Source organism: Nicotiana tomentosiformis, chromosome 4, assembly GCF_000390325.3.
Source record: "Nicotiana tomentosiformis chromosome 4, ASM39032v3, whole genome shotgun sequence".
Lineage (NCBI taxonomy): Eukaryota > Viridiplantae > Streptophyta > Magnoliopsida > Solanales > Solanaceae > Nicotiana > Nicotiana tomentosiformis.
In genome coordinates, this window is record NC_090815.1 from 62,681,471 (window position 1) to 62,701,533 (window position 20,063).

General features: G+C 37.3%; 1 long non-coding RNA gene across 3 annotated transcripts; it reads left to right on the forward strand.

Annotated features, from left to right (window-relative positions):
• Positions 1–541: 541 nt before the first annotated feature.
• On the forward strand, positions 542–19,953 carry LOC138910635 (uncharacterized). Of its 3 annotated transcripts, XR_011415771.1 has the most exons (7): positions 542–925; positions 5,045–5,132; positions 5,994–6,204; positions 6,550–6,617; positions 6,823–6,880; positions 10,087–10,139; positions 19,719–19,953. It is a non-coding gene; the product is annotated as an uncharacterized lncRNA (long non-coding RNA). The 3 variants fall into 3 exon arrangements; XR_011415773.1 differs by lacking the exon at positions 6,823–6,880; XR_011415772.1 differs by lacking the exon at positions 5,045–5,132.
• Positions 19,954–20,063: the final 110 nt, after the last annotated feature.

A 20,063-nucleotide genomic window follows, 5' to 3' on the forward strand; every position in this document is an offset into this window, starting at 1 on the left:
ATATTTTGTTGCATCTAATTAAGATTAATTAAGTTTAAATAATTTAATTTTTTAAAGGGTGTTAAAAGCTCAAAAGGCTACAATTGCAATTATCTAATTAAATGCAATGTGGCCACATTTTAAATCAAATACCAGCTGATTTGAGCCAAATCATAAGCTCAATACATATTTGACCCGGTTCAGACCCACCTCTTCATCCAAGTTGGCGATCGGTGTCACCCCACCTGAGCCAATTAACAAGCGGCACGTCACCCCTCTTCTACACTCACAACGGAAGCATAGTGTGTTTGGACCATTGATCCAAATAATCAATGGTCCATGTTTAAACTTAATTTTCCTCTTATTTTTAATACCCTACAGTATTTTATTCCAGCCATTGGATCAAAGAAATTCAATGGCCATCATTGTTTCATAATTAATCATTTTATGCTCCTAAAAATTAGAGTCGTTGATCGACAGATCCAATGGCTCACGTTCCACCCTTCACATTAAACTAACCAAACCCCTTCCAACACTAATCATTCACCCGTTTGACCCGCCACCACCCTTTACTCTTTCTATCCATATTCTCTCAATCCTGCAACTCCATCAATCTGAAAACCCTTGCACAAATTAGTGCAAGGTCACCTCAATCAAACCTGAATCATCTCCTCTGTCCCTGCTAGCCGTGAATCCCCGCCTAAACTTTCCCCTTTCATTGATTTGATTCAAAATCCCCAAATCAGAGCAAAAACCTAAATTATGCAACCTTAGAATCCATCAATCCTTCATCTGTTCCGTCAAATCGGAGCATGCATGGCGATTATCTTTGATTTCATCATTGTTATTCGTTGTCTAGAGGTCAAACGCTGTGACCTCTGGACACTAGGGCTTGACCGATGATGCCATAGCTTTAACGGTCCTCTTCCTCCATTATCGTGATGAGGTAAAATTTCCACTGCTTTTCCCCTTCTTTTCTTCGGATTTTCACCCCCGATTGCTATCATCACCCATCAGTCGTCACTCTCCACTAACTATTCGAACTCAACGAAACTCTAAGGCTTGAAGGCCGATATAAATATATCCTTAAATACTCTCACCTAACAAACATCAATACTCACCTAACACCACCGATTCATACACTGAAAGAAATTAAAAGTTCAAGTCTTTTCTGCTAAATTTGAGTTCCAGTAGTTCCTTTCTAATTTCTCTTTCTTCTTTTCATTTTTTGTTTGAGTTAAATCTACTGTGAGTTGATCATAGTAATTTTAGATATCTTAGACTACTATTAGCATCTGTTTGGTTTGCTGCTCCACAAAAGGTCAGTGTAGACTGACCTCTTCTCTTTAGTTTTTCATAAATTAGTTATGTGACTCTATGTTTATGTCGTTTACTGATAAACACCTGCTGAACATGCTAGTATACTGCTTTTACTATGTCCGGATCTTCATGTTATTATGTTTCTTTTGAGGCTGATAATGTTTCCTGATAATTATATTGCTTTGTGTTGTTATTTAATCTGTAATGATCATTTAAACCTTAACCCTCATAGTTTATCTAGTTAAGATGATTCTGTATTGTTTTCCTAAGTAACAGATCTTGTTAGGTCTTTGTATTTTGTTGAATTAAAACCTTATGCTGATTTTATGTGTGATTCATCCATGTTAGCTGAGAAGTAACTATATGAACACTATCATCTCAGATAAATCAATTAAATCATGTTTCTAAACCCTTCCTAATATCTTGTTATGATCTTGTATCTCTAGTAGTAAGATCAACATGCCTATGAAGTTATGTTGCTTTATCTTGGTTCAATGAGTGAGTCTCATTACAATTCTTATGTCTGATTTGTTGGCTTTGATGACCCTAGTTGATAGTCTTGTTCTGTGCTCTTAGTGACTCATATAAGTCTATTATTGTGGCTTGAAATCATGTGGTAAACCTGAACCTACTCACTTGATGTGTTTTGATTTGCCATGTCCCTCCACTATCTCATGACTATGAACTCTATAGGAGTGTGTATCTAAAATCTTTAGTATTATGATGATTGAATAACTCGTATTGACTGCTATGCTTGTGCCCACACTCATCATGCTACTTCTGTTAGTCTAGTGATTTTTATGAACCCTTCTTATGCTTTTAGCTTGAGTAAATTGTATGCTTGGATCACTGTGTTGCCTACTAAGATTTATACTTACAGTCATATTCAATCTTGACCATCCCACATTATTATGTTACACTCAAACGAATGACCCTCATTGAGGGACTTGCTCCTGTTCTCTCATATTAATATATTTTGTTAAAATAACTCCAGACTTGATCATGTTTCCATGAGATGGATTATCATGATAACCTGTGTATATGAAGACCATGAATTGAACTCTGTTTGAGTAACTTGTTAATGAACTCACTTACCTGTTTAAATGAACTTACTATGATCTGTTTGTTCTATTTTAATCAACTAAGAATGGACACCTTTGCCTACTGCTCCATGTCTGTCTAATACCACCATGTATAGGAGAACCTGATCTGGAGTGTTATTTGGCTCTAACAGTGTGAAAACCTATTAAAATGTACATTGTTACTACTAGATATCATACAATTAGGAAAAACTGACTTTTCTACTTACATTGATGTCTCTGTTGTTTGCTATCATCGTAGGGAAGTTTGAATCAGTTGTTAGTGTAGTTGTTCAATGAAGTAGGGTCTCAATCATATGAATGTTAGCTCTGGACTATTTTCAAGATTACATGTTTGTTGACTTATTCTAAGTGTTATGATCCTGGTTAATGAACCTGGAGTGTTAAACCTTCATTAGAGTAATACAATTAATGGGCATTTCCTTCCCTGTCACTTACTAATGCCCATATCATTTAACCAAGCATTTCTGAACTTGAATTGATTAGAGATAGCATCCATCTAGTGATAATATGACAATAGATTTCCTTGTTTTATGTATGTGTTCTTAGTAATGATCTTTCTAAGTGTTCTGATGCATGTTATGATCAACCTTAAGGCCATTGATATTACTAGATCCTATAAGTCTACTGGCAGTAGTTTGCCTTTATACTTAGTGTTCTGGTAAAGGATCCTGAAGCCAATGTCCTGAACTGTTCATATCCTTGCACTCTAATGATAATGCTCTCTATAGCTTTGTTGAACTTCTGTGTGTCTGAATCCTTGTGTTCACTATTGCTTTCATGCTAACTGTTAAATGGACATTTAATTTATGTCCAAACCTTTAAGGAAGAGTAAGTATGGATGATTAAGGGTATTTGGGTGTGAATTTGGTTTAAGGTTAAGGTACCCCTCCCTGACACAAGCACTGCTCGAGGTCCACGAGACCCTTGTGAACTCTGAATTGCCAGGAGTCCAAAGGGGGATTTTATCCATAAACAAAAGTTCACTCTAAGTCTTTAGTCACTAACTTTTATTAATCCTCATAGGATTAACACAAATGATAACTGACTTTAATGTATTCTTCAACACTTGCTTGTCATGGTTGTAACGACTCCACCGGTCCTTTTGAGCATTTTCATTCTATCCGATGGTTCAAGGTCATGAGTAGCTCCGTATGAGGTATTATTAATTGTGTGTATCATCAGTTTTCGTTTTTGGGTGATTTAGGATTGATTTGGAAAAAGGATTCTCATCTTAGAAGCTGTAAGTTGGAAGAGTTTACCAAGTTTGACTTTTGTGTATTTGACCACAGACCAGAGTTTTGATGGTTTCATTAGGTCCGAATGGTGATTTTTGAACTTGGGCGTATGCCCGTATTTGCATTTGGATGTTTCTAGAAGGTTTCAGTACTAATTGGCGAAAGTTGGAAATTTAAAGATTTGGAATGTTCATATGTTTGACTGGGAGTTGACTTTGATGTTGTCGAGTTCGGATTGTTGTTCTGGGAGTTGGAATAGGTTCGTTATTTTATTTGAAACTTGTGTGCAAAGTTTGATTGTGATCCAAGTTGGTTAGGCATGAATCAGACACTTGGTTGGAAGGTTAGAAATTTATGAACTTAAGAGAGTTTAACATGTGATTTGGTCTTTGATCATTTGATGTGATGTTTCCGTATGTGTTTTGAGACGTTGGATAGGTCCAGATAATGTTTATGGGCTTGTTGGAATGATAAGACAGAGTCCCGAGAGGTTCGGGTGAGTTTTAATCAAGTTTGAGCATTTCGGCACCTTGGTGAGGTTATGAAGATGTAGGAATGCGGAGGGAACTTTCTAGAGTGTTGAGGGAACTTTCGAAGTGCGGCCGCAAACCCCATAGTGCGGAGGCATTGGTCAAAATGCGGATCGCACTGAGGGCCGCAACAGGAAATCTGCAGGTTTATTGGTCCAACTTCGGGAGCTTATATCTTGCAATCTATAAGGAATCTGGAGATGATCCAAAAATAAAAGTTGTAGCCCTTTGAGTCTAGTTTCTAGAAAAATAATCCGTTTATCATTTGGGTATTTGTACAGAAAGTTATGGTTAATTTACTGAAAACTAGTAGTGCAGTTGCTGCTGAAGTGTGGCTGCACAATATGGATTGTGGCTGCGGAACTTGAAAGTGCGGACCACACAAAAGAAGTGCGGTCAGTACTGTGGGAGATCAGATCTTGCACTATATAAATGGGATTTTTGGACTTTGATTTCATTCTTCACCACTTTAGAGACTTGGGAGCTCGGGTTTGAAGGGTTTCAACCTAGACCTTCATCTACAAGCTTGGGGTAAGTGATTCAAACATATATCTATGAGATTTACATGAATTCATCTCTAGATTTAACATCAAAAGATGAGATTTAACAAGAGAAATTGGAGTTTTGTCAAAACTTTTCTAAAGTAAATAATTGGGTTTTGAACATCGATTCGGAGTTGGATTTGGGTGAAATTAGTATGGTTGGACTCGTAATTGAATGAGTTGTCAGATTTTGTGAGTTTTGTCGGGTTCTGAGGTGCGAGTCTGAGTTTGACTTTTTGGTTAATTTTTTGAGCTTTGATTTAAAGATTCAACCTTTATCAACTGAGTTTGTTTCCTTTGGCATTATTTGATGTTCTCGCATTGCTTTTGGTTAGTTTTGAGCCGTTTGGTGGTCGGTACGCGCGGGATGGCATTTCTAGAGTATAGTTTGGCTTGCTCGGTATTGGATTCGTCTTGTTCGAGGTAAGTAACATACCTAAACTTTGATTTGAGGGTACTTAACCCTGGGAACTGTGATATAAAATATGTATCAAGGTAACGCACATGCTAGGTGACGAGCGTGTGGGCGTGTGCCGAGAAAATCATGATTCTGGTCGACTATTAGATTGTGACTAAACTTGCTTTGCTCTTATATCTTGTTTCCTCCATGTTCTCCCTACTTCTTTGATTATATGAATTGTGAATCATGTTAGAAATCATGTTTAGGCTATATGCTTATTCTGTTGAGACCCACTGAGGTCATCTCTACTGTTGAGTTATTTGCTTAAATTGCAATTACATACTTAGTGTAACAACCCGACTGGTCGTTTTGAGCTTTAGCATTCCATTCAATGGTAGACTTTTAGTAGCTTCATATTATGTATTATAACTTGCATGTATGGTTAGTTTTCGTTTTCAAGCAGTTAAGGATTGATTTGGAAGAATGATTCTCATTTTAGAAACTTTAAGTAGGACCAAAGTTTGACTTTTGGGTAAACGGACTCGAAATCGGGTTTTAATTATTTCAATAAATTTGTATGATGATTTTGTTCATGTCCACAAAGTTTGTTCAAATTCCTATGAGTTATGGATACGTTTGGGTTGTATGGTGATTGTTTTCGGTTTTAAAGTCGATTTGAGCATAAAGGTTATCATATAGAGTAAACAGTCTTTGATTTGTGTTTCGATGAAATTATTATATCTGTATCGTAATTTTGGAACCATAGAAACTGAAATCATCAAGTTTCGACATCATATGAAGAATTTATGGTCATTTTACTAAATTCGTATTTAAAAATCTGCACTATTTCAAATATTAAAATCAACTTATCTCCTTCATTATAGGGTCAAATGGAGTGATTCAAAAGTCTAACTTTACAAAAAATTTATGAGGAATCCATTGGAGGCATGAACAGTGAGTTTTGGGATCATTTGGCATAAGAAATGAGGCAGAGCATCTGGGCATTTTTGACTATTAATGTTGTTGGAGTTTTTCTCATCTTGAAAGTTTGGGATTGGGAGAATTCAAGGATATTCTTCAAGTTTCTTCCATGGAGTAAGTGTATTCTACTCGGTTTTGATTATATTCTGTGATTCCATCTTCATTTTTAACATTTGATTGATGATTTCAAAAGAGAAATTGGGGGGTTTTGTCTAAACCTTTCTAAAGTGAATATTTGAGTTTTGAACACCAATTCAGAGTCAGAATTGAGTGAAATTAGTATGGTTGGACTTGTACTTGAATTGGTTGTCGGATTTTGTGAGTTTTGTTCGGTTCTGAGGTACGGTCCCGGGCTTAATGTTTTTGTTGACTTTGGGTAAATGTGTAAAGATTCGACCTTTATTGATTGGGTTTTCTTCCTATAGCATTATTTGATGGTTTTGAATTGCTTTTTGTTAGTTTCGAGTCATTCGAAGGATGATTTGATCGGGGTGACGCTTCTAGTCTATCGATTGGGCTTGTTTGAGGTAAGTATCTTGCCTAACTTTATGTAGGGGAAACTACCCCTTAGGATTTGGATTGATTGTGCTATTTGTGTTATGTGAAAGCCATGTAAGCAAGGTGACTAGTGGGTACACGGGCTATATGTGGTATTTGACCAGTTTAGATTACCAAGATTCTTCCCATGCCTTTAATTGAATTGTCATAATGCTTCTGCACATTTTTGTGCAGATGCAGGTATTCTGATTGTATTGTTGAGAGTTGTGTCTACACGACGGGAGACTTCAAGGTATATATGCTTGACGTTCGCAGGCCTCGAAGTTACCATCTTACTTCATTATGTTATTGTTAAATTGTAATTGAAAGCAGTATTGTGTTTAAAAATTCTAGTATGTTTTAGTAGTGTTTATGACTCCGTACTATCGCTTTTGGGAAATGTATAACTATTGGCCACTTACGGCTATGTATGTCATTTAATGGTTTTGTGATAAATGATTAAATAGTTCAATTCTGTTATTAAATCAGTATGTGATAGGCTTACCTAGTCTTAGAGACTAGGTTCCATCCCGACATCCTAAGGTGGAAAATTGGGGTCGTGACAAGTTGGTATCAGAGCTCTAGGTTCATAGCTGCTTCGAGTCATAAGAAAGTTCAGTAGAGTCTTGCGGATCAATATGGAGACGTCTATACTTATCTTCGAGAGGCTACAGAACTATTAGTAACCACTCCTTTCATTCCTTATCATGCGGCATTGATTCAGCTTGAAACATATATCTTGTATCCCTTTACATCCACTCGTATATGATGTTGGGCGCTCGGTATCAGCTATGCTCCAATGATTTGTAATGTTGTGGATGGGCTACGAGGGGGCCATAGATGCTCGATCATTATCTCGAGGTATTGTCTAGACTAAGGACGTGGAGGTGTTAGTAGATCTTCAGTTGTTCAAGTGTGGGATGCAACTGGTTCGTGTATCTGATTGGTGTTGTACGAGCTTATGAAGGTTAGTAATATGGATCATTGGATGTTGTGTCCTATGACTACGCACCAAGAGGGCGAGTCTACTATCGACGATCAAATTGCATTGGCAAGTGTCATATCAGTCTTGGGTCTGAGGTATATATGCAGTGTTAAGGGGTTCCCCAAAATTGTACATGACTAAGATCTGAGATTTTCATGGGATGGTGCTGGAACTTGCGGTATATCTGTATCATTGTTAAATCTACATTTAAGTATTAGAGAGGTTAGAGAAATATCTTCAGATTCAGAGAAGGTCTCTTCAGAGTGGGTATCTCGGTTGCAGCATTGTTGGGTGCTCCAAAGGAAATACAGCGGTTTATGGTTTTTAGGACGACGTGGTTTGTGCTATGGTCTTCCATAGCGAGCTTTGACTTAGGATCATTGTGTATTGATAAGGGAATGTGTTGACCTGAAGACAAGTTGAGGAGGATTAGAAGAAATGAGTCAGGTCGTGGGTCAGCATAGCAACAAAGGTAACTGGTCTTTGGGTGCGGTAATGCTTCACCAGCATTCTGTGGCAATACACTTAGGTTTGATGGCTTGCGTGACTGTTGGGGCAGTTCCATTCCGATGGCTTGGTGATGTGCGGGCTGTCCTCGAAGAGTTCTTGATAGTGTCGACCACAACTTGAGCTAGATATCTGCTACTGGCATAAGGAACGTGTTGCGTGTTATGATTTTTGCCTGGATGGGGTCACGAGTTCTAGACAACATGGACGATTTCAGATATTTAGAAGAATGCTAGCATTATTTGATACCACCTAAGAAGGGTGCGTACTCCAGAAGGCGCACTGTGTTTTAACTTGCTGATGCCTGAATGGTATTACGGTAATCGCCTGGTTGATCAACTGCTGATGTACAGATTTTGCTTTGTGGCATAAAAGAATTATAGAAGTACTTCTCGTGGGATGACTACATGTGAGGAATGTGTCATTTATTTGAGTAGTGTAGTTGTGGTCGGATATGGAGATTCTAGTATTCTAGGGATTTGAAGACTAAAAGGGTTCTTGTAAGGCCCTGTTAAAATTTTCTAATGATTTAAGATTTTAAAGTGCGCCAACGGTATTTGGGAATAATGTGTTCGAGTATTAAAGGTGTAGCACCCTGGAAAATTTCGAAGTACTTAAGCGCTATTAAGAAAGTTAATGTGTGCTAATTATATTATTTTGTGTGTAGACGAGGACTATTATATTACACCCCATATTTTTGTACATAAAAGTACGTTGTAAGTCGGTTGATGTAAGCTCAAAAGGAATGAAATCCCTCTACAAGGATAAGGAAAGTTTATCGAAGTCTTAAGTAAGTTAAGTTGAATGAGATTTAGAAAAAAACAAATGAGGTAATGGATACATAAAATATGGTTGCTTGCTTATCGGGATACTTGTTTGAGCTACTTAACACATGTCGTGACTATTAAATGAGTGTAAGATACATGTCTAAGTGAATAAGGGCAGCATGTGACACCTATTAATTAACGAAGTAGGTGACAAGTAGGTGTGTCACCTACTTGCTAAAAGGGAAGGCCCAAATTAGTCCACCTAAATGGACATGTGTAGGTTAGCCAAGAGGGCCCTTTTTGGGGATGAATCAAGTCATATATCCTCATAATATCCAAGTAGTAGAAACATAAAGAGAGCCACGAAATTCTCTCCCAAATTGACCTATTCTAAACTCTCAAGAAGTTGTTGATAATCTTCTTCTTCTTTTAATTCAAGTTAAAGGGTAATCTCCAATCTTGAAGGATCTGATGTGAAGCAAGTTAATGGCCATCAAGGGCAATATACTACCATTGTTTCATCCCTATAAGATCTAATATAGGTAAGAAAATCCTCCCTCCTTCATATATTTTAGTTTATCTAAGTTCTAGCTAGCATGTTTGGTGAAAGACTTGTGAAGTAGGGGCTGGAAATTGAGTTGAAGTTGTTGTGGTATTATGGACTGTTTGGAGTAGTTTCATATTATTATATGGCTGTCATGTAAGAGTATTGTCTTGGACATGTTGTGTTTAATCTTATTGGTGTTTTAACTAAGTTGTGGGAGTAAGAATTGATGAAGTAATAATCTGAAAATTAGTTTTCAGTTGTTGTAATTTGTGGACTGTTAGGAGTTCATTTTTTTTTGTGGTGTTGTGGCTTAAAAATCAGTATGTATAACCTGATTATATTTTTGTTGTCATTATTGAAGTGTATTCAAGTTCTAGCTAAGTTATAGGAATGGAAAAGGGCAAAGTAGCACTTGGTTGTTGTATGAGATTGTGTGGACTATTTTGGTGATGTATTGCGATGGATATAAGGTTGGATATTGATGTAATATATTTGTTGATATTTTAGACATGTTGGTCTTGTTTGTGGATTTGAGGAAAGTGAAAAGAATAAGGGGAGGTGCTGTCAAAAATTTCGTAGATGAGCTAATCGCTCATTTGTGTTAATTTCTAGCTTCCGTAAGCTTAACAATGGTCCCTTATTGTTTGTTGTAGATTGATGTACTAACGGGCTGAACTGACGTCGTGTGGTTAGGTAAACGACAAAGGTATGTTAAGGCTATCCCTTCTTTTCGTTTGGCATGATCCATATGATACAAACAAAACGAGCAAATGCGCAACTTTCACAAATGACACTATTCTTAAAAGTACTAGGGGTTCCTATGTTCTTGATTCCCCATGTATCCTATTATTCTATCGTCTGTTCATGGGTCTCAGAAAATACGTAAGTTGACAAAGTTTATTTCATGATATTAATCGAAGGCATAATGATTTTATGACATTCTGAGAGATATTATTGACTTACTTCTCATGCATTACATTCATTTATATGTGTATATTGACCCATGATCAGATGGCGTTATATAGACGTATATTATATGTATATGGGGTACGGGGAAAGGTTATGGCTCTAAATACACATAACCACCTGATCAGCTGGTATACGTTGATGATTTTGCCCACAGAGGCCGAGAGGATATGATGGGATGCCCTTAGAGGCTTGATGATGTTATGTACTTGTATACCTATTCATGGTATGACATTTACATGCATATGCATAACATTATAAATGTTTCATGATTCACAGAGCTATCCAGACTTACAGGTTGAGTCCTTTATTTCATGTCTTTTATATACCGATTTACATGCCTTACATACTCGGTACATTATTCGTACTGATGTCCTTTTTATTATAGATGCTGCATTCATGCCTGCAGGTGTAGGTAACCATTTTGACGAGCCCTCATAGTAGACAAGGTTAGCATTCGGTGAAGGATCGGTAAGACCCCACTTCATTAGGAGTGCGGCCGAGTCTATAAGTCATCATGTAAGAGTTTAGCTACAGACTTATGGGTAGGCCGGGGCCCTGCCCCATTTGATGTCGAATACTCTTAGAGGCTTTGTAGACACAAGTTTATTTTATAAAGTATGTCAGAGGCCATGACGGCCCGTATGTATTCATGTTTTAAATACGATGGATCGCTGATAATGTTTGCCCACTTACAATTATACATTACGAGTTGTGGCCATGTTGGCCCATGATAGTAACAAAAAGAATGAATTTAGCCAAGTCGGCCTATCTATGTTCTAGTTTTCGTCAAACGATCATGAGTTATAGAGCGGTTTGCTCAGGCTAGTAAGGCACCAGGTGCTAGCCACGCCTCCACAGGTTAGGGCGTGATAAAGTGGTATCAGAGCAATTCTTTCCTAGGGAGTCTACAAACCGTGTCTAGTAGAGTCTTGTTTATGGGTGAGTTGTGCACCACACTTATAAGCAGGAGACTACAGGGCATTTAGAACTGTCACTCTTTCTTCTTACTGTAGATCGCCCTGAGCCACAGATTGGAAGATAGCTTAACCCTACATAAAGGCTGAGAGATAAGAGGAAACTAAAGAGTTACATCAGCTAAGTAAATCAAAAGTCTGATTATTGGACCAAGAGAATTATAGAAATCGTGATTGAAACCATTGCAGAATCACTCTTAATATCAGAGGTATAAGAGAGATAGTACATCAGACATATTCTATAACGGCTCTACGATAAAGCCAGTTAGAAGAGTACCAATCTCATAGGAAGTCAGTATGAAGCTTCCATCGGATTGTGTATGTAGCAGAGATGCAAGTATTATAGTAGGGTTTCAAGTTGTGGATGTGAATTATTAATATGACGGATGTCAAATGGATATTATAATAAGTGTACGAGGCATATTATAAGTGACGTGGGGTCTAAGGAGAGGCCTAAGTGTAAGTCAAGTTGGAAAATTACATGATAGACTAAAGTTCCAAATGAGTACGCACAAGACCAAACTTTGGACACACGTATCTACATATATATAAGGATTTATGTGATGAAAAAACTATCAAAGGTAAGATTTTTGAGTCTAATTTCTAACGCTTCAAACCGTTCGTCATTTGGACACTCCTACAAGAAGTTATGACCAAATTACCAAATGCTGGCAAAAGGTGACACTACCCCGCCGCCCCATACGGCGCACCTGTGGGGATTTCCAGAACACTTCAAAATTTCGTTTCTAGGCACATTTCTCACTGCCGCGCCGTGCCCCGTGGCACCCCATGCGGCGCGGCTATGCAAATTATAGTTTTTTTAATAACCCGACCCCATTTTGTTAAATAGCCTTTGGGGCTTAATTTGGGATGATTGTTTGGTGAGTCTAGAGAGAGGTAAGAACATTTTAGAGATAGAAGGAGAAAGCCTAACATCCCAATCATCCAATCTTGCACCAATCTTTAAGAATCAAGGAAGCCAATCACTAGATCATCATCTTTCCGGGTAAGCCCTACTCCTAAACTTTTATGCAAGTGGTTATGAGTTCGTATATATTGTGGGGTTGGAATTAGGCCATGCATGTGACACTAGGTTGTAGTATGTGTGGTTAATGAACCATTTTGGGTAGTTTATTGTTAAAATTGGTTGAGGGAGAAAGGCATTTCCATTGTAGAGCCTTGTAGTCTATTTCGCATCTTAGGTGTTCGACAAAATTCCTAAGAGAGTTACATCATGGGAATCCTTCTAATTATAAACTGATTTTCACTATCTTCCTATAGATTGTTATTGCTAGAAATGTTGGGGAGTTGTAGTAACATAAGGAAAGATCAAACAAGGTATGTTTACTAAACTTTTCTTCTAGAATTGAATCCCATGAGGTTCTTGTAAGTCTCGAGTTATTCATTAGAAATTAACTATTCCGAATAAGCCTTGTGTTGAAAGGTATATGTTCAAAATGTGTTTCGGATGCTCTTATCATATGATGTTATCCTTCAAGAATGTGTTCAAAGCATGAGATGGGTATAAAAATGTTATGACTCCAAGTAGTGTTTCAAGTGAAGGCTATTATGCCAAATTGTGTATGAAGTCTCAATGTGCATAACTCTTAATTGCTCATAGGTGTACTAAAAGTCATGATCATGGATTCCTTGTTGTCAATAATCTATAAAGATGATTGAAAGTGAAATTAGTAAGTTGGGGATATAAAGTGTGAACACTGCGCCAAGAATGAAAGCTATACTTGTGACTTATAGCGCCAATGAAATGAAATGATGTGTGAAATATTATGAAATGAGCCTTGATTCAACTATTCCAAATTGATTCCGAAAATAGAATCATCCAAAAGCTTATGTACTCAAGTCATGTCCAAATGTGGTTGTTCTAACTAATGCTATGCTTGGTAGGTATTTCCAATATGTTTTGAGTTCTTTCATATTCATGAGTTGAGATTGTGTATTGCCCTTTTTGGGGAAAGGTATTTCAAGAGTATTCTATATGATGATGTTTATGATGATATTCCTTGAAAGTAAAGAAATAAAAGTGTAAAATATGATATGCAACCACAGTGCCATGACTGAAGAATAATATGTATGGCAAAACGAGCCAATGAAATAATGATGTTATAAGTAGTTGAAAGTAACAGTGAAGTGATATATAGTGTGAAAATTTATGAGATGAACATATTTGTACTTATGTTTCCAATGTGTTATAAGCTCCTACGCCCTCATGAGGAGAGGATACAGTGTTCCTAAATATTTTAAATGTTCTTGATATCCTATGATCACCCATGGCAAGTATAAGTAAGTGATGGTATGAACATGAAATGTAGTCGTTTGCCGAAAAGCGAATTATGAGGTGTTGTATGTCCCAATGGTTTCAACTATAGTTGTATGCTTCTGAAATAAAGTATGTAAATAACTTTGATTGTTAAGTACATGAACCTAGTTAATGACCTCAAGATTTCAAGGGAGTGAATAACGAGATGGAAGGGGGATGTCCTATGCTAAATGATGAGGGACCTTAAGAAAAGAAATTGGGCTCATGTGCCATTGAAATTGACTTATTGATTTACCATGCATGTGCTAATGTAATGAGTTTTGTTTCTCTATGATGAGCATGAATATGAAGTATTCCAATGATATAGGAAATTTCGACCTTAAATGTAATGACAAACTATGTCTCTTTGAGTTATATATGAGATTGTGATATTGTGATATATCTCCACCCGTATATATTGGGGTGAGGCGGCATGGCGGTGTGATACACCTCCACCCGCATATTTTGGGGTGAGGCGGCATGGCGGTGTGATACACCTCCACCCGCATATTTTGGGGTGAGGCGGCATGGCGGTGTGATACACCTCCACCCGCATATTTTGGGGTGAGGCGGTAGGGCCGCTTTGTGTAGAGATTATGGTATTGTGATACACCTTCACCCGCATATATTGAGGCGGCAAGGTCGCTTTGTGTAGAGATTGTGGTATTGTGATGCACCTCCACCCATATATATTGAGGTGAGGTGGTAGGGCCGCTTTGTGTAGATATTATGGTATTGTGATACACTTTCACCCGCATATATTGGGGTGAGGCGGCAGGGCCACTTTGTGTAGAGATCGTGGTATCCTGATACACCTTCAGCCACATATGTTGGGGTGAGGCGGCAGGACCTCTTTGTGTGAAGGTGGTTATAGAGGATCTCCAACTTAATATCTATACATTTTAATGGAAGCTCTTAATAAATTTGCTTGGCGTTAACGGCTATCTCAGCCCTTTTACTATTACCATGATTCATCATATTTATGTTGTATTTCAAAGCCCTTGAATATGTGTATTTGTATTGTGTAAGTGAACACTGTGCACGGTCTATGAAATACACTGGTGTATTGTGTAAGTAAACACTATGAATGGTCTATGAAACACACAGGTGTATTGTATAAGTGATACTATGAACAGTCTATGAGATGCATAGGTGTATAATATGATATGTGAACACTAAGGACGCTCTATGAAATGTATATGTATAAAATAAGGGAGGAAGGTGCCACTTTCATTTGCCTTGTTTGTACAGGTTGTTACAATTACATTATATTGTGTATTCCACGTATAGTTCATATGGCTCAGTTGATCCTAAATGAAGTTTAGAATGATGCCAGTATAATAAGACTTGAAATGTGATTTTTTGGCATGTTTCGTAGTTTCTTGATGTACTTTATTTGCCTCTTATTTGAGTTACCATATTTTCATATGTTGTTTTGACTGCCTTACATACGAGTACTATTCCACATGTACTCACGTCCCTTTTGTCGGGGGCGCTGCATCTTTTTGTGGATGTAGATATACTTCTACAAGATGATATGAATCTTTGATCGGGATCTTCTTCACTACTTAGCTTATGGTGAGCCCGCTACAGTTCTAGTGGGTGTTTGGGCCTAGTTCATTTTATGTATTTAGGTATCTATTATCATAGAAGCTCCATGTACACTATGGGTCATGTAATTAAAGATTTGAGTTTTGTCATGTATTTATGTTCACAGTATTTACAGCTATTTATAAAGTTGTGTAACCATCATGAGAAAGAATTTATGGGCCATTGAGACAAATATATTCAATATGAATGTCAAGATCTAACTATGTTAAGGTAAATCATGCATGAGTAATGATGAGAGGTTAATGTAAATTAGGCGTGCTCGACTGGATTTACTCGGTTGAGTATCGGTCGCACTCCCTGAGTTCGGAGCATGACAAACTTAGTATCAGAGCATGGTTTAAGAATCCTAAGGTGTCATGGAGCTGTGTCAGTAGAGTCCCTCTTATCGGTGAGTTCCCGGCCACACTTATAATAGGGAGGCTACAACGACATTTAGGAAATGTTTCTCTTCTTCTATCCCCGATCGTGCGTTAAGGTTCCGAGTTAGTCTCGAAGTTCCCTTGTTAATATCAAAGAATTTTTGCATATCGTGCTAAAAAATGAGAAAGGCCTAAGGATTAAAGAAATGATGCATTTAACAGACATAATGTGTGAGGTGCCCAATTGTCCTCGTAATGGAGGAAGGAAAAGTCAAGGATACGACCAAGGTAAGCAAGGTCATAGAGTTGGTCTCGAGAGTCATGGTTGTTGTTTTCATGTATATGGTGAAATGTGGTGTTATCTATATGTTGTTTAGGATTGATTTCTGTGATTCTCTGGCAGGTGGATAGGGCCCAATTACAGGGGAGACTCTGGCGAAATTTCTGAAAATTTGGGGAGTTAGCCAAATTTTGGAGCTTTTGGTATGTAGATAAAGATTTAAGTCACATTAGGTGTCTATGGAAGACTTTAACCCTCATTCGAGGACGAATGATCCTAAGTGGGGGAGAATGTAAGGCCCCATTAAAATTTCCTAATGATTTAAGATTTTAAAGTGCGCCAACGGTATTTGGAAATAACGTGTTCGAGTATTACATGTGTAGCACCCCGGAAAATTTCGAAGTACTTAAGCACTATTAAGAAAGTTGATATGTGCCAATTATATTATTTTGTGTGCAGACGAGGACTATTAATATGATGAATATCAATTGGATATGATAATAAGTGTATGAGGCATATTATAAGTGAAGTGTTGACTAAGGAGAGGCCTAAGTCTAAGTCAAGTTGGAAAATTACATGATAGACTAAAGTTCCAAATGAGTACGCATAAGACCAAACTTTGGACGATCATATCTACATATATATAAAGAGTTATGTGATGAACAACCTATCAAATGTAAGATCTTCGAGTCTATTTTCTCACGCTTCAAATCATTTGTCATTTGGACACTCCTACATGAAGTTATGACCAAATTACTATAGGGATTTCCAGAACACTTCAAAATTTCATTTCTAAGCACATTTTTCACTATCAGACCTCGCCCCGTGGCGCCCCATGCGGCGCGGCTGTGCAAATTGTGGTTTTTTTTAACCCGACCCTATTTTGTTAAATAGCCATTAGGGATTAATTTGGGACGATTTTTTGGTAAGTCTAGAGAGAGGTAAGTGCATTTTAGAGAGAGAAGGAGAAAACCTAACATACAAATCATCCAATCTTGCACCAATCTTTAAGAATCAAGGAAGCCAATCACTAGATCATCATATTTCCGTGTAAGCCCTACTCCTAAACTTTCATGCAAGAGGTTATGAGTTCAAATATATTGTGGGATTGGAAATAGGCCATACATGTGACACTAGGTTGTAGTATGTGGGGTTAATAAACCATTTTGGGTAGTTTCTTGTTAAAATTGGTTGAGGGAGAAAGGGATTTCCATTGTAGAGCCTTGTAGTCTATTTCGCATGTTAGGTGTTCGACAAAATTTCTAAGAGAGTTACATCATGGGAATCCTTCTAATTATCAACCGATTTTCACTATCTTCCTATAGATTGTTATTGCTAGAAGTGTTGGGGCATTGTAGTAACTTAAGGAAAGCTCAAACAAAGTATGTTGGCTAAACTTCTCTCCTAGAGTTGAATCCCATGAGGTTGTTGTAAGTCTCGAGTTATTCATTATAAATTAACTATTCCGAGTAAGCCTTGTGTTGAAAGGTATATGTTCAAAATATGTTTCGGATGCTCTTATCATATGATGTTATCCTTCGGGAATGTGTTCAAAGCATGAGTTGGGTATAAAAATATTATGACTCCAAGTAGTGTTTCAAGTGAAGGCTATTATGCCAAATTATGTAAGAAGTTTCAGTATGCATAAGACTCTTAATTGCTCATAGGTATACTAAAAGTCGTGATTAGGGATTTCTTATTGTCGATAATCTATAAAGATGCTTGAAAGTGAAAGTAGTGAGTTGGGGATATAAACTGTGAACACCGTGCCAAGAATAAAAGCTATACTTGTGGCCAATAGCACCAATGATATGAAATGATGTGTGAAATATTATGAAATGAGCCTTGATTCAACTATTCCAAATTGACTCCGAAAATAGAATAATCCAAAAGCTTATATACTCAAGTCATGTCCAAATGTGGTTGTTCTAACTAATGCTATGCTTGGTAGGTATTTCCATAGGTTTTGAGTTCTTACATATTCATGAGTTGAGATTGTGTATTGCCCTTTTTGGGGAAACGTATTTCAAGAGTATTCTATATGATGATGTTTGTGATGATAATCCTTGAAAGTAAAGAAATGAAATGTGGAATATGATATACGGCCACAGTGCCATGAATGAAGAATAATATATATGGCAAAAGGAGCTAATGAAATAATGATGTTGTAAGTAGTTGAAAGTAATAGTGAAGTGATATATCGTGTGAAAGTTTATGAGATGAACATATTTGTACTTGTGTTTCCAATGTGTTATAAGCTCCTATGCCCTCATGAGGAGAGGCTACAGTTTTCCTAAATATTTTAAATGTTCTTGATATCCTATGATCACCCATGGCAAGTACAAGTAAGTGATGGTATGAACATGAAATGTAGTCATTTGCCAAAACGAGAATTATGAGGTGTTGTATGTCCCAATGGTTTCAACTATAGTTGTATGCTTCTGAAATAATGTATGTAAATGACTTCGATTGTTAAGTCACCAAGAGTCATGAACCTAGTTAATGACCTCAAGATGTCAAGGGAGTGAAAAATGAGATGGAAGGGGGATGTCCTATGCTAAATTATGATGAACCTTAAGAAAAGAAATTGGGCTCATGTGCCATTGAAATCAACTTATTGATTTACCAAGCATGTGCTAATGTAATGAGTTGTGTTTCTCTATGATGACCATGAACATGAAGTATTTCAATGATATAGGAAATTACAACCTTAAATGTAATGACAAACTATGTCGCTTTGAGTTATATATTTGATTGTGATATTGTGATACACCTCCACCCTCATATATTAGGGTGAGGTGGCAGGGCCACTTTATGTAGAGATTGTGGTATTGTGATACACTTTCACCCGTATATATTGGGGCGAGGCGGTAGGACCGCTTTGTATAGAGATTATGATATTGTGATATACCTCCACCCGCATATATTAGGGTGAGGCGGCAGAGCCGCTTTATGTAGAGATTGTGGTATTGTGATACACCTCCACCCGCATATATTGGGGTGAGTAGGTAGGGCCGCTTTGTGTAGAGATTATGTTATTTTGATACACTTCCACCCGCATATATTGGGGTGAGGCGGCAGGGCCGCTTTGTGTAGAGATCGTGGTATCGTGATACACCTTCACCCGCATATGTTGGGGTGAGGCGGCAGGACCTCTTTGTGTGAAGGTGGTTATAGAGGATCTTCGGCTTAATATCTATAAATTTTAATGGAAGCTCTTAATAAATTTGCTTGACGTTAACGGCTATCTAAGCCCTTTTTACTATTATCATGATTCATCATATTCATATTGTATTTCCAAGCCCTTGAATAGGTGTATTTGTATTGTGTAAGTGAACACTGTGAACGGTCTATGAAACACACAGGTGTATTGTATAGGTGATACTGTGAACGGTCTATGAGATGCATAGGTGTATAATATGATATGTGAACACTAAAGACGGTCTATGACATGTATATGTATAAAATAAGGGAGGAAGGTGCCACTTTCATTGGCCTTGTTTGTACATGTTGTTACAATTACATTATATTATATATTCCACTTATAGTTCATATGGCTCAGTTGATCCTAAAAGAAGTTTAGAATGATGCCAGTATAATAAGATTTGAAATGTGATTCTTTGGGATGTTTTGTAGTTTCTTGATATACTTTATTTGCCTCTTATTTGAGTTACCGTATTTTCATATGTTGTTTTGACTGCCTTACATACGAGTACTATTCCACATGTACTCATGTCCCTTTTGCCGGGGGCGCTGCATCTTTTAATGGATGCAGGTATACTTCTACAAGATGATATGGATCTTTGATAGGGATTTTCTTCACTACTCTGCTTATGGTGAGGCCGCTACAGTTCTAGTGGGTGTTTGGATCTAGTTCATTTTATGTATTTAGGTATCTATTATCATAGAAGCTCCATGTACACTATGGGTCATGTAATTAAAGATTTGAGTTTTGTCATGTATTTATGTTCACAGTATTTACAGTTATTTATAAAGATGTGTAACCATCATGAGAAAGAATTTATGGGCCATTGAGCCAAATGTATTCAATTTGAAAGTCAAGATCTAACTATGTTAAGGTAAATCATGCATGAGTAATGATGAGAGGTTAATCTAAATT